Source organism: Hoplias malabaricus, chromosome 11 (genome assembly GCF_029633855.1).
Source record: "Hoplias malabaricus isolate fHopMal1 chromosome 11, fHopMal1.hap1, whole genome shotgun sequence".
In the NCBI taxonomy this organism is placed as follows: Eukaryota; Metazoa; Chordata; class Actinopteri; order Characiformes; family Erythrinidae; genus Hoplias; species Hoplias malabaricus.
The window spans coordinates 27299343-27313975 of NC_089810.1; positions in this window are offsets into that span (position 1 = coordinate 27299343).

Genomic DNA, 14633 nt, shown 5'->3' on the forward strand with positions numbered 1-14633 from the left:
GTTCTTATGGAGTGCAGTTCAGCTAATAAAACTCTTTCTGCCTTTCATTGCAAGCAAGCCCGAAAGTGTTTTTATGCTTCATACTGTATTGTAAAAGCAGAGTTGCCGTGTGCTGAAAATAAGTTGTTCTTTGACAGTCTTGAATACTGAGTGCAGTTCAGTTAATAAAACTGTCTTTCTGGTGCTCATTGCAAACATGCTAGAAATTGTTTTTCTGTGTTCCAATTGTTAGTATAAACAAATATGCAGTCTGCTGCAAGCAAGCTGTTCTTTGATAGTCTTTCTTATGGAGTGCAGTTCAGCTAATAAAACTCTTTCTGCCTTTCATTGCAAGCAAGCCCGAAAGTGTTTTTATGCTTCATACTGGATTGTAAAAGCAGAGTTGCCGTGTGCTGAAAACAAGTTGTTCTTTGACAGTGTTGAATACTGAGTGCAGTTCAGTTAATAAAACTGTCTTTCTGGTGCTCATTGCAAACAAGCCAGAAAGTGTTTTTCTGTGTTCCAATTGTTAGTATAAACAAATATGCAGTCTGCTGAAAGCAAGCTGTTCTTTGATAGTCTTTCTTATGGAGTGCAGTTCAGCTAATAAAACTCTTTCTGCCTTTCATTGCAAGCAAGCCCGAAGGTGTTTTTATGCTTTATAGTGGATTGTAAAGGCAAAGTTGCAGTTTGCTGAAAACAAGTTGTTCTTTGACAGTCTTGAATTCTGACTGCAGTTCAGCCAATAAAAATGTATTTCTGTCATTCATTGCAAACAAGCCAGAAAGTATTTTTCGTTGCTCTTCTTGTCTGAATAAACAATTATGCAGTTTGCTGGAAATAAGCTGTACTCTGACAGTCGTCCTTATGGAGTGCAGTTCAGCTAATAAAACTCTTTCTGCCTTTCATTGCAAGCAAGCCCGAAAGTGTTTTTATGCTTCATACTGGATTGTAAAAGCAAAGTTGCCGTGTGCTGAAAACAAGTTGTTCTTTGACAGTCTTGAATACTGAGTGCAGTTCAGTTAACAAAAATGCCTTTCTGGTGCTCATTGCAAACAAGCCAGAAAGTGTTTTTCTGTGTTCCAATTGTTAGTATAAACAAATATGCAGTCTGCTGAAAGCAAGCTGTTCTTTGATAGTCTTTCTTATGGAGTGCAGTTCAGCTAATAAAACTCTTTCTGCCTTTCATTGCAAGCAAGCCCGAAAGTGTTTTTATGCTTTATAATGGATTGTAAAGGCAAAGTTGCAGTTTGCTGAAAACAAGTTGTTCTTTGACAGTCTTGAATTCTGACTGCAGTTCAGCCAATAAAAATGTATTTCTGTCATTCATTGCAAACAAGCCAGAAAGTATTTTTCGTTGCTCTTCTTGTCTGAATAAACAATTATACAGTTTGCTGGAAATAAGCTGTACTCTGACAGTCGTCCTTATGGAGTGCAGTTCAGCTAATAAAACTCTTTCTGCCTTTCATTGCAAGCAAGCCCGAAAGTGTTTTTATGCTTCATACTGGATTGTAAAAGCAAAGTTGCCGTGTGCTGAAAACAAGTTGTTCTTTGACAGTCTTGAATACTGAGTGCAGTTCAGTTAACAAAAATGCCTTTCTGGTGCTCATTGCAAACAAGCCAGAAAGTGTTTTTCGTTGCTCTTCTTGTCTGAATAAACAAATATGCAGTTTGCTGGAAATAAGCTGTACTCTGACAGTCGTTCTTATGGAGTGCAGTTCAGTTAATAAAACTCTTTCTGCCTTTCATTGCAAGCAAGCCCGAAAATGTTTTTATGCTTCATACTGGATTGTAAAAGCAAAGTTGCCGTGTGCTGAAAACAAGTTGTTCTTTGACAGTCTTGAATACTGAGTGCAGTTCAGTTAATAAAACTGTCTTTCTGGTGCTCATTGCAAACAAGCCAGAAAGTGTTTTTCGTTGCTCTTCTTGTCTGAATAAACAAATATGCAGTTTGCTGGAAATAAGCTGTACTCTGACAGTCGTTCTTATGGAGTGCAGTTCAGCTAATAAAACTCTTTCTGCCTTTCATTGCAAGCAAGCCCGAAAGTGTTTTTATGCTTCATACTGGATTGTAAAAGCAGAGTTGCCGTGTGCTGAAAATAAGTTGTTCTTTGACAGTCTTGAATACTGAGTGCAGTTCAGTTAATAAAACTGTCTTTCTGGTGCTCATTGCAAACATGCTAGAAATTGTTTTTCTGTGTTCCGATTGTTAGTATAAACAAATATGCAGTCTGCTGCAAGCAAGCTGTTCTTTGATAGTCTTTCTTATGGAGTGCAGTTCAGCTAATAAAACTCTTTCTGCCTTTCATTGCAAGCAAGCCCGAAAGTGTTTTTATGCTTCATACTGGATTGTAAAAGCAGAGTTGCCGTGTGCTGAAAACAAGTTGTTCTTTGACAGTGTTGAATACTGAGTGCAGTTCAGTTAATAAAACTGTCTTTCTGGTGCTCATTGCAAACAAGCCAGAAAGTGTTTTTCTGTGTTCCAATTGTTAGTATAAACAAATATGCAGTCTGCTGAAAGCAAGCTGTTCTTTGATAGTCTTTCTTATGGAGTGCAGTTCAGCTAATAAAACTCTTTCTGCCTTTCATTGCAAGCAAGCCCGAAGGTGTTTTTATGCTTTATAGTGGATTGTAAAGGCAAAGTTGCAGTTTGCTGAAAACAAGTTGTTCTTTGACAGTCTTGAATTCTGACTGCAGTTCAGCCAATAAAAATGTATTTCTGTCATTCATTGCAAACAAGCCAGAAAGTATTTTTCGTTGCTCTTCTTGTCTGAATAAACAATTATGCAGTTTGCTGGAAATAAGCTGTACTCTGACAGTCGTCCTTATGGAGTGCAGTTCAGCTAATAAAACTCTTTCTGCCTTTCATTGCAAGCAAGCCCGAAAGTGTTTTTATGCTTCATACTGGATTGTAAAAGCAAAGTTGCCGTGTGCTGAAAACAAGTTGTTCTTTGACAGTCTTGAATACTGAGTGCAGTTCAGTTAACAAAAATGCCTTTCTGGTGCTCATTGCAAACAAGCCAGAAAGTGTTTTTCTGTGTTCCAATTGTTAGTATAAACAAATATGCAGTCTGCTGAAAGCAAGCTGTTCTTTGATAGTCTTTCTTATGGAGTGCAGTTCAGCTAATAAAACTCTTTCTGCCTTTCATTGCAAGCAAGCCCGAAAGTGTTTTTATGCTTTATAATGGATTGTAAAGGCAAAGTTGCAGTTTGCTGAAAACAAGTTGTTCTTTGACAGTCTTGAATTCTGACTGCAGTTCAGCCAATAAAAATGTATTTCTGTCATTCATTGCAAACAAGCCAGAAAGTATTTTTCGTTGCTCTTCTTGTCTGAATAAACAATTATACAGTTTGCTGGAAATAAGCTGTACTCTGACAGTCGTCCTTATGGAGTGCAGTTCAGCTAATAAAACTCTTTCTGCCTTTCATTGCAAGCAAGCCCGAAAGTGTTTTTATGCTTCATACTGGATTGTAAAAGCAAAGTTGCCGTGTGCTGAAAACAAGTTGTTCTTTGACAGTCTTGAATACTGAGTGCAGTTCAGTTAACAAAAATGCCTTTCTGGTGCTCATTGCAAACAAGCCAGAAAGTGTTTTTCGTTGCTCTTCTTGTCTGAATAAACAAATATGCAGTTTGCTGGAAATAAGCTGTACTCTGACAGTCGTTCTTATGGAGTGCAGTTCAGTTAATAAAACTCTTTCTGCCTTTCATTGCAAGCAAGCCCGAAAATGTTTTTATGCTTCATACTGGATTGTAAAAGCAAAGTTGCCGTGTGCTGAAAACAAGTTGTTCTTTGACAGTCTTGAATACTGAGTGCAGTTCAGTTAATAAAACTGTCTTTCTGGTGCTCATTGCAAACAAGCCAGAAAGTGTTTTTCGTTGCTCTTCTTGTCTGAATAAACAAATATGCAGTTTGCTGGAAATAAGCTGTACTCTGACAGTCGTTCTTATGGAGTGCAGTTCAGCTAATAAAACTCTTTCTGCCTTTCATTGCAAGCAAGCCCGAAAGTGTTTTTATGCTTCATACTGGATTGTAAAAGCAGAGTTGCCGTGTGCTGAAAATAAGTTGTTCTTTGACAGTCTTGAATACTGAGTGCAGTTCAGTTAATAAAACTGTCTTTCTGGTGCTCATTGCAAACATGCTAGAAATTGTTTTTCTGTGTTCCAATTGTTAGTATAAACAAATATGCAGTCTGCTGCAAGCAAGCTGTTCTTTGATAGTCTTTCTTATGGAGTGCAGTTCAGCTAATAAAACTCTTTCTGCCTTTCATTGCAAGCAAGCCCGAAAGTGTTTTTATGCTTCATACTGGATTGTAAAAGCAGAGTTGCCGTGTGCTGAAAACAAGTTGTTCTTTGACAGTGTTGAATACTGAGTGCAGTTCAGTTAATAAAACTGTCTTTCTGGTGCTCATTGCAAACAAGCCAGAAAGTGTTTTTCTGTGTTCCAATTGTTAGTATAAACAAATATGCAGTCTGCTGAAAGCAAGCTGTTCTTTGATAGTCTTTCTTATGGAGTGCAGTTCAGCTAATAAAACTCTTTCTGCCTTTCATTGCAAGCAAGCCCGAAAGTGTTTTTATGCTTCATACTGGATTGTAAAAGCAAAGTTGCCGTGTGCTGAAAACAAGTTGTTCTTTGACAGTCTTGAATACTGAGTGCAGTTCAGTTAATAAAACTGTCTTTCTGGTGCTCATTGCAAACAAGCCAGAAAGTGTTTTTCGTTGCTCTTCTTGTCTGAATAAACAGATATGCAGTTTGCTGGAAATAAGCTGTACTCTGACAGTCGTTCTTATGGAGTGCAGTTCAGCTAATAAAACTCTTTCTGCCTTTCATTGCAAGCAAGCCCGAAAGTGTTTTTATGCTTCATACTGGATTGTAAAAGCAAAGTTGCCGTGTGCTGAAAACAAGTTGTTCTTTGACAGTCTTGAATACTGAGTGCAGTTCAGTTAATAAAACTGTCTTTCTGGTGCTCATTGCAAACAAGCTAGAAATTGTTTTTCTGTGTTCCAGTTGTTAGTATAAACAAATATGCAGTCTGCTGAAAGCAAGCTGTTCTTTGATAGTCTTTCTTATGGAGTGCAGTTCAGCTAATAAAACTCTTTCTGCATTTCATTGCAAGCAAGCCCGAAAGTGTTTTAATGCTTCATAATGGATTGTAAAAGCAAAGTTGCTGTGTGCTGAAAACAAGTTGTTCTTTGACAGTCTTGAATTCTGACTGCAGTTCAGCCAATAAAAATGTATTTCTGTCATTCATTGCAAACAAGCCAGAAAGTGTTTTTCGTTGCTCTTCTTGTCTGAATAAACAAATATGCAGTTTGCTGGAAATAAGCTGTACTCTGACAGTCGTTCTTATGGAGTGCAGTTCAGCTAATAAAACTCTTTCTGCCTTTCATTGCAAGCAAGCCCGAAAGTGTTTTTATGCTTCATACTGGATTGTAAAAGCAAAGTTGCTGTGTGCTGAAAACAAGTTGTTCTTTGACAGTCTTGAATACTGAGTGCAGTTCAGTTAATAAAACTGTCTTTCTGGTGCTCATTGCAAACAAGCCAGAAAGTGTTTTTCGTTGCTCTTCTTGTCTGAATAAACAAATATGCAGTTTGCTGGAAATAAGCTGTACTCTGACAGTCGTTCTTATGGAGTGCAGTTCAGTTAATAAAACTCTTTCTGCCTTTCATTGCAAGCAAGCCCGAAAGTGTTTTTATGCTTCATACTGGATTGTAAAAGCAAAGTTGCCGTGTGCTGAAAACAAGTTGTTCTTTGACAGTCTTGAATACTGAGTGCAGTTCAGTTAATAAAACTGTCTTTCTGGTGCTCATTGCAAACAAGCCAGAAAGTGTTTTTCGTTGCTCTTCTTGTCTGAATAAACAATTATGCAGTTTGCTGGAAATAAGCTGTACTCTGACAGTCGTCCTTATGGAGTGCAGTTCAGCTAATAAAACTCTTTCTGCCTTTCATTGCAAGCAAGCCCGAAAGTGTTTTTATGCTTCATACTGGATTGTAAAAGCAAAGTTGCCGTGTGCTGAAAACAAGTTGTTCTTTGACAGTCTTGAATACTGAGTGCAGTTCAGTTAATAAAACTGTCTTTCTGGTGCTCATTGCAAACAAGCTAGAAATTGTTTTTCTGTGTTCCAATTGTTAGTATAAACAAATATGCAGTCTGCTGAAAGCAAGCTGTTCTTTGATAGTCTTTCTTATGGAGTGCAGTTCAGCTAATAAAACTCTTTCTGCATTTCATTGCAAGCAAGCCCGAAAGTGTTTTTATGCTTTATAATGGATTGTAAAGGCAAAGTTGCAGTTTGCTGAAAACAAGTTGTTCTTTGACAGTCTTGAATTCTGACTGCAGTTCAGCCAATAAAAATGTATTTCTGTCATTCATTGCAAACAAGCCAGAAAGTGTTTTTCGTTGCTCTTCTTGTCTGAATAAACGAATATGCAGTTTGCTGGAAATAAGCTGTACTCTGACAGTCGTTCTTATGGAGTGCAGTTCAGTTAATTAAACTCTTTCTGCCTTTCATTGCAAGCAAGCCCGAAAGTGTTTTTATGCTTCATACTGGATTGTAAAAGCAAAGTTGCCGTGTGCTGAAAACAAGTTGTTCTTTGACAGTCTTGAATACTGAGTGCAGTTCAGTTAATAAAACTGTCTTTCTGGTGCTCATCGCAAACAAGCCAGAAAGTGTTTTTCGTTGCTCTTCTTGTCTGAATAAACAATTATGCAGTTTGCTGGAAATAAGCTGTACTCTGACAGTCGTCCTTATGGAGTGCAGTTCAGCTAATAAAACTCTTTCTGCCTTTCATTGCAAGCAAGCCCGAAAGTGTTTTTATGCTTCATACTGGATTGTAAAAGCAAAGTTGCCGTGTGCTGAAAACAAGTTGTTCTTTGACAGTCTTGAATACTGAGTGCAGTTCAGTTAATAAAACTGTCTTTCTGGTGCTCATCGCAAACAAGCCAGAAAGTGTTTTTCGTTGCTCTTCTTGTCTGAATAAACAATTATGCAGTTTGCTGGAAATAAGCTGTACTCTGACAGTCGTCCTTATGGAGTGCAGTTCAGCTAATAAAACTCTTTCTGCCTTTCATTGCAAGCAAGCCCGAAAGTGTTTTTATGCTTCATACTGGATTGTAAAAGCAAAGTTGCCGTGTGCTGAAAACAAGTTGTTCTTTGACAGTCTTGAATACTGAGTGCAGTTCAGTTAATAAAACTGTCTTTCTGGTGCTCATTGCAAACAAGCCAGAAAGTGTTTTTCGTTGCTCTTCTTGTCTGAATAAACAATTATGCAGTTTGCTGGAAATAAGCTGTACTCTGACATTCGTCCTTATGGAGTGCAGTTCAGCTAATAAAACTCTTTCTGCCTTTCATTGCAAGCAAGCCCGAAAGTGTTTTTATGCTTCATACTGGATTGTAAAAGCAAAGTTGCCGTGTGCTGAAAACAAGTTGTTCTTTGACAGTCTTGAATACTGAGTGCAGTTCAGTTAACAAAAATGCCTTTCTGGTGCTCATTGCAAACAAGCCAGAAAGTGTTTTTCGTTGCTCTTCTTGTCTGAATAAACAAATATGCAGTTTGCTGGAAATAAGCTGTACTCTGACAGTCGTTCTTATGGAGTGCAGTTCAGTTAATAAAACTCTTTCTGCCTTTCATTGCAAGCAAGCCCGAAAGTGTTTTTATGCTTCATACTGGATTGTAAAAGCAAAGTTGCCGTGTGCTGAAAACAAGTTGTTCTTTGACAGTCTTGAATACTGAGTGCAGTTCAGTTAATAAAACTGTCTTTCTGGTGCTCATTGCAAACAAGCCAGAAAGTGTTTTTCGTTGCTCTTCTTGTCTGAATAAACAAATATGCAGTTTGCTGGAAATAAGCTGTACTCTGACAGTCGTTCTTATGGAGTGCAGTTCAGCTAATAAACCTCTTTCTGCCTTTCATTGCAAGCAAGCCCGAAAGTGTTTTTATGCTTCATACTGGATTGTAAAAGCAAAGTTGCCGTGTGCTGAAAACAAGTTGTTCTTTGACAGTCTTTCAATACTGAGTGCAGTTCAGTTAATAAAACTGTCTTTCTGGTGCTCATTGCAAACAAGCTAGAAATTGTTTTTCTGTGTTCCAATTGTTAGTATAAACAAATATGCAGTCTGCTGAAAGCAAGCTGTTCTTTGATAGTCTTTCTTATGGAGTGCAGTTCAGCTAATAAAACTCTTTCTGCATTTCATTGCAAGCAAGCCCGAAAGTGTTTTTATGCTTTATAATGGATTGTAAAAGCAAAGTTGCTGTTTGCTGAAAACAAGTTGTTCTTTGACAGTCTTGAATTCTGAAAGCAGTTCAGCCAATAAAAATGTATTTCTGTCATTCATTGCAAACAAGCCAGAAAGTGTTTTTCTTTGCTCTTCTCGTCTGTATAAGCAAAGATGCAGTTTGCTGGAAATAAGCCGTACTCTGACAGTCGTTCTTATGGAGTGCAGTTCAGCTAATGAAACTCTTTCTGCCTTTCATTGCAAGCAAGCCCGAAAGTGTTTTTATGCTTCATACTGGATTGTAAAAGCAAAGTTGCCGTGTGCTGAAAACAAGTTGTTCTTTGACAGTCTTTCAATACTGAGTGCAGTTCAGTTAATAAAACTGTCTTTCTGGTGCTCATTGCAAACAAGCTAGAAATTGTTTTTCTGTGTTCCAATTGTTAGTATAAACAAATATGCAGTCTGCTGAAAGCAAGCTGTTCTTTGATAGTCTTTCTTATGGAGTGCAGTTCAGCTAATAAAACTCTTTCTGCATTTCATTGCAAGCAAGCCCGAAAGTGTTTTTATGCTTTATAATGGATTGTAAAAGCAAAGTTGCTGTTTGCTGAAAACAAGTTGTTCTTTGACAGTCTTGAATTCTGAAAGCAGTTCAGCCAATAAAAATGTATTTCTGTCATTCATTGCAAACAAGCCAGAAAGTGTTTTTCTTTGCTCTTCTCGTCTGTATAAGCAAAGATGCAGTTTGCTGGAAATAAGCCGTACTCTGACAGTCGTTCTTATGGAGTGCAGTTCAGCTAATGAAACTCTTTCTGCCTTTCATTGCAAGCAAGCCCGAAAGTGTTTTTATGCTTCATACTGGATTGTAAAAGCAAAGTTGCCGTGTGCTGAAAACAAGTTGTTCTTTGACAGTCTTGAATACTGAGTGCAGTTCAGTTAATAAAACTGTCTTTCTGGTGCTCATTGCAAACAAGCCAGAAAGTGTTTTTCTGTGTTCCAATTGTTAGTATAAACAAATATGCAGTCTGCTGAAAGCAAGCTGTTCTTTGATAGTCTTTCTTATGGAGTGCAGTTCAGCTAATAAAACTCTTTCTGCCTTTCATTGCAAGCAAGCCCGAAAGTGTTTTTATGCTTTATAATGGATTGTAAAGGCAAAGTTGCAGTTTGCTGAAAACAAGTTGTTCTTTGACAGTCTTGAATTCTGACTGCAGTTCAGCCAATAAAAATGTATTTCTGTCATTCATTGCAAACAAGCCAGAAAGTATTTTTCGTTGCTCTTCTTGTCTGAATAAACAAATATGCAGTTTGCTGGAAATAAGCTGTACTCTGACAGTCGTTCTTATGGAGTGCAGTTCAGCTAATAAAACTCTTTCTGCCTTTCATTGCAAGCAAGCCCGAAAGTGTTTTTATGCTTCATACTGGATTGTAAAAGCAAAGTTGCCGTGTGCTGAAAACAAGTTGTTCTTTGACAGTCTTGAATACTGAGTGCAGTTCAGTTAATAAAACTGTCTTTCTGGTGCTCATTGCAAACAAGCCAGAAAGTGTTTTTCGTTGCTCTTCTTGTCTGAATAAACAGATATGCAGTTTGCTGGAAATAAGCTGTACTCTGACAGTCGTTCTTATGGAGTGCAGTTCAGTTAATAAAACTCTTTCTGCCTTTCATTGCAAGCAAGCCCGAAAGTGTTTTTATGCTTCATACTGGATTGTAAAAGCAAAGTTGCCGTGTGCTGAAAACAAGTTGTTCTTTGACAGTCTTGAATACTGAGTGCAGTTCAGTTAATAAAACTGTCTTTCTGGTGCTCATTGCAAACAAGCCAGAAAGTGTTTTTCGTTGCTCTTCTTGTCTGAATAAACAAATATGCAGTTTGCTGGAAATAAGCTGTACTCTGACAGTCGTTCTTATGGAGTGCAGTTCAGCTAATAAACCTCTTTCTGCCTTTCATTGCAAGCAAGCCCGAAAGTGTTTTTATGCTTCATACTGGATTGTAAAAGCAAAGTTGCCGTGTGCTGAAAACAAGTTGTTCTTTGACAGTCTTGAATACTGAGTGCAGTTCAGTTAATAAAACTGTCTTTCTGGTGCTCATTGCAAACAAGCCAGAAAGTGTTTTTCGTTGCTCTTCTTGTCTGAATAAACAAATATGCAGTTTGCTGGAAATAAGCTGTACTCTGACAGTCGTTCTTATGGAGTGCAGTTCAGCTAATAAACCTCTTTCTGCCTTTCATTGCAAGCAAGCCCGAAAGTGTTTTTATGCTTCATACTGGATTGTAAAAGCAAAGTTGCCGTGTGCTGAAAACAAGTTGTTCTTTGACAGTCTTTCAATACTGAGTGCAGTTCAGTTAATAAAACTGTCTTTCTGGTGCTCATTGCAAACAAGCTAGAAATTGTTTTTCTGTGTTCCAATTGTTAGTATAAACAAATATGCAGTCTGCTGAAAGCAAGCTGTTCTTTGATAGTCTTTCTTATGGAGTGCAGTTCAGCTAATAAAACTCTTTCTGCATTTCATTGCAAGCAAGCCCGAAAGTGTTTTTATGCTTTATAATGGATTGTAAAAGCAAAGTTGCTGTTTGCTGAAAACAAGTTGTTCTTTGACAGTCTTGAATTCTGAAAGCAGTTCAGCCAATAAAAATGTATTTCTGTCATTCATTGCAAACAAGCCAGAAAGTGTTTTTCTTTGCTCTTCTCGTCTGTATAAGCAAAGATGCAGTTTGCTGGAAATAAGCCGTACTCTGACAGTCGTTCTTATGGAGTGCAGTTCAGCTAATGAAACTCTTTCTGCCTTTCATTGCAAGCAAGCCCGAAAGTGTTTTTATGCTTCATACTGGATTGTAAAAGCAAAGTTGCCGTGTGCTGAAAACAAGTTGTTCTTTGACAGTCTTGAATACTGAGTGCAGTTCAGTTAATAAAACTGTCTTTCTGGTGCTCATTGCAAACAAGCCAGAAAGTGTTTTTCTGTGTTCCAATTGTTAGTATAAACAAATATGCAGTCTGCTGAAAGCAAGCTGTTCTTTGATAGTCTTTCTTATGGAGTGCAGTTCAGCTAATAAAACTCTTTCTGCCTTTCATTGCAAGCAAGCCCGAAAGTGTTTTTATGCTTTATAATGGATTGTAAAGGCAAAGTTGCAGTTTGCTGAAAACAAGTTGTTCTTTGACAGTCTTGAATTCTGACTGCAGTTCAGCCAATAAAAATGTATTTCTGTCATTCATTGCAAACAAGCCAGAAAGTATTTTTCGTTGCTCTTCTTGTCTGAATAAACAAATATGCAGTTTGCTGGAAATAAGCTGTACTCTGACAGTCGTTCTTATGGAGTGCAGTTCAGCTAATAAAACTCTTTCTGCCTTTCATTGCAAGCAAGCCCGAAAGTGTTTTTATGCTTCATACTGGATTGTAAAAGCAAAGTTGCCGTGTGCTGAAAACAAGTTGTTCTTTGACAGTCTTGAATACTGAGTGCAGTTCAGTTAATAAAACTGTCTTTCTGGTGCTCATTGCAAACAAGCCAGAAAGTGTTTTTCGTTGCTCTTCTTGTCTGAATAAACAGATATGCAGTTTGCTGGAAATAAGCTGTACTCTGACAGTCGTTCTTATGGAGTGCAGTTCAGTTAATAAAACTCTTTCTGCCTTTCATTGCAAGCAAGCCCGAAAGTGTTTTTATGCTTCATACTGGATTGTAAAAGCAAAGTTGCCGTGTGCTGAAAACAAGTTGTTCTTTGACAGTCTTGAATACTGAGTGCAGTTCAGTTAATAAAACTGTCTTTCTGGTGCTCATTGCAAACAAGCCAGAAAGTGTTTTTCGTTGCTCTTCTTGTCTGAATAAACAAATATGCAGTTTGCTGGAAATAAGCTGTACTCTGACAGTCGTTCTTATGGAGTGCAGTTCAGCTAATAAACCTCTTTCTGCCTTTCATTGCAAGCAAGCCCGAAAGTGTTTTTATGCTTCATACTGGATTGTAAAAGCAAAGTTGCCGTGTGCTGAAAACAAGTTGTTCTTTGACAGTCTTGAATACTGAGTGCAGTTCAGTTAATAAAACTGTCTTTCTGGTGCTCATTGCAAACAAGCCAGAAAGTGTTTTTCGTTGCTCTTCTTGTCTGAATAAACAAATATGCAGTTTGCTGGAAATAAGCTGTACTCTGACAGTCGTTCTTATGGAGTGCAGTTCAGCTAATAAACCTCTTTCTGCCTTTCATTGCAAGCAAGCCCGAAAGTGTTTTTATGCTTCATACTGGATTGTAAAAGCAAAGTTGCCGTGTGCTGAAAACAAGTTGTTCTTTGACAGTCTTTCAATACTGAGTGCAGTTCAGTTAATAAAACTGTCTTTCTGGTGCTCATTGCAAACAAGCTAGAAATTGTTTTTCTGTGTTCCAATTGTTAGTATAAACAAATATGCAGTCTGCTGAAAGCAAGCTGTTCTTTGATAGTCTTTCTTATGGAGTGCAGTTCAGCTAATAAAACTCTTTCTGCATTTCATTGCAAGCAAGCCCGAAAGTGTTTTTATGCTTTATAATGGATTGTAAAAGCAAAGTTGCTGTTTGCTGAAAACAAGTTGTTCTTTGACAGTCTTGAATTCTGAAAGCAGTTCAGCCAATAAAAATGTATTTCTGTCATTCATTGCAAACAAGCCAGAAAGTGTTTTTCTTTGCTCTTCTCGTCTGTATAAGCAAAGATGCAGTTTGCTGGAAATAAGCCGTACTCTGACAGTCGTTCTTATGGAGTGCAGTTCAGCTAATGAAACTCTTTCTGCCTTTCATTGCAAGCAAGCCCGAAAGTGTTTTTATGCTTCATACTGGATTGTAAAAGCAAAGTTGCCGTGTGCTGAAAACAAGTTGTTCTTTGACAGTCTTGAATACTGAGTGCAGTTCAGTTAATAAAACTGTCTTTCTGGTGCTCATTGCAAACAAGCCAGAAAGTGTTTTTCTGTGTTCCAATTGTTAGTATAAACAAATATGCAGTCTGCTGAAAGCAAGCTGTTCTTTGATAGTCTTTCTTATGGAGTGCAGTTCAGCTAATAAAACTCTTTCTGCCTTTCATTGCAAGCAAGCCCGAAAGTGTTTTTATGCTTTATAATGGATTGTAAAGGCAAAGTTGCAGTTTGCTGAAAACAAGTTGTTCTTTGACAGTCTTGAATTCTGAATGCAGTTCAGCCAATAAAAATGTATTTCTGTCATTCATTGCAAACAAGCCAGAAAGTATTTTTCGTTGCTCTTCTTGTCTGAATAAACAAATATGCAGTTTGCTGGAAATAAGCTGTACTCTGACAGTCGTTCTTATGGAGTGCAGTTCAGCTAATAAAACTCTTTCTGCCTTTCATTGCAAGCAAGCCCGAAAGTGTTTTTATGCTTCATACTGGATTGTAAAAGCAAAGTTGCCGTGTGCTGAAAACAAGTTGTTCTTTGACAGTCTTGAATACTGAGTGCAGTTCAGTTAATAAAACTGTCTTTCTGGTGCTCATTGCAAACAAGCCAGAAAGTGTTTTTCGTTGCTCTTCTTGTCTGAATAAACAGATATGCAGTTTGCTGGAAATAAGCTGTACTCTGACAGTCGTTCTTATGGAGTGCAGTTCAGTTAATAAAACTCTTTCTGCCTTTCATTGCAAGCAAGCCCGAAAGTGTTTTTATGCTTCATACTGGATTGTAAAAGCAAAGTTGCCGTGTGCTGAAAACAAGTTGTTCTTTGACAGTCTTGAATACTGAGTGCAGTTCAGTTAATAAAACTGTCTTTCTGGTGCTCATTGCAAACAAGCCAGAAAGTGTTTTTCGTTGCTCTTCTTGTCTGAATAAACAAATATGCAGTTTGCTGGAAATAAGCTGTACTCTGACAGTCGTTCTTATGGAGTGCAGTTCAGCAAATAAACCTCTTTCTGCCTTTCATTGCAAGCAAGCCCGAAAGTGTTTTTATGCTTCATACTGGATTGTAAAAGCAAAGTTGCCGTGTGCTGAAAACAAGTTGTTCTTTGACAGTCTTTCAATACTGAGTGCAGTTCAGTTAATAAAACTGTCTTTCTGGTGCTCATTGCAAACAAGCTAGAAATTGTTTTTCTGTGTTCCAATTGTTAGTATAAACAAATATGCAGTCTGCTGAAAGCAAGCTGTTCTTTGATAGTCTTTCTTATGGAGTGCAGTTCAGCTAATAAAACTCTTTCTGCATTTCATTGCAAGCAAGCCCGAAAGTGTTTTTATGCTTTATAATGGATTGTAAAAGCAAAGTTGCTGTTTGCTGAAAACAAGTTGTTCTTTGACAGTCTTGAATTCTGAAAGCAGTTCAGCCAATAAAAATGTATTTCTGTCATTCATTGCAAACAAGCCAGAAAGTGTTTTTCTTTGCTCTTCTCGTCTGTATAAGCAAAGATGCAGTTTGCTGGAAATAAGCCGTACTCTGACAGTCGTTCTTATGGAGTGCAGTTCAGCTAATGAAACTCTTTCTGCCTTTCATTGCAAGCAAGCCCGAAAGTG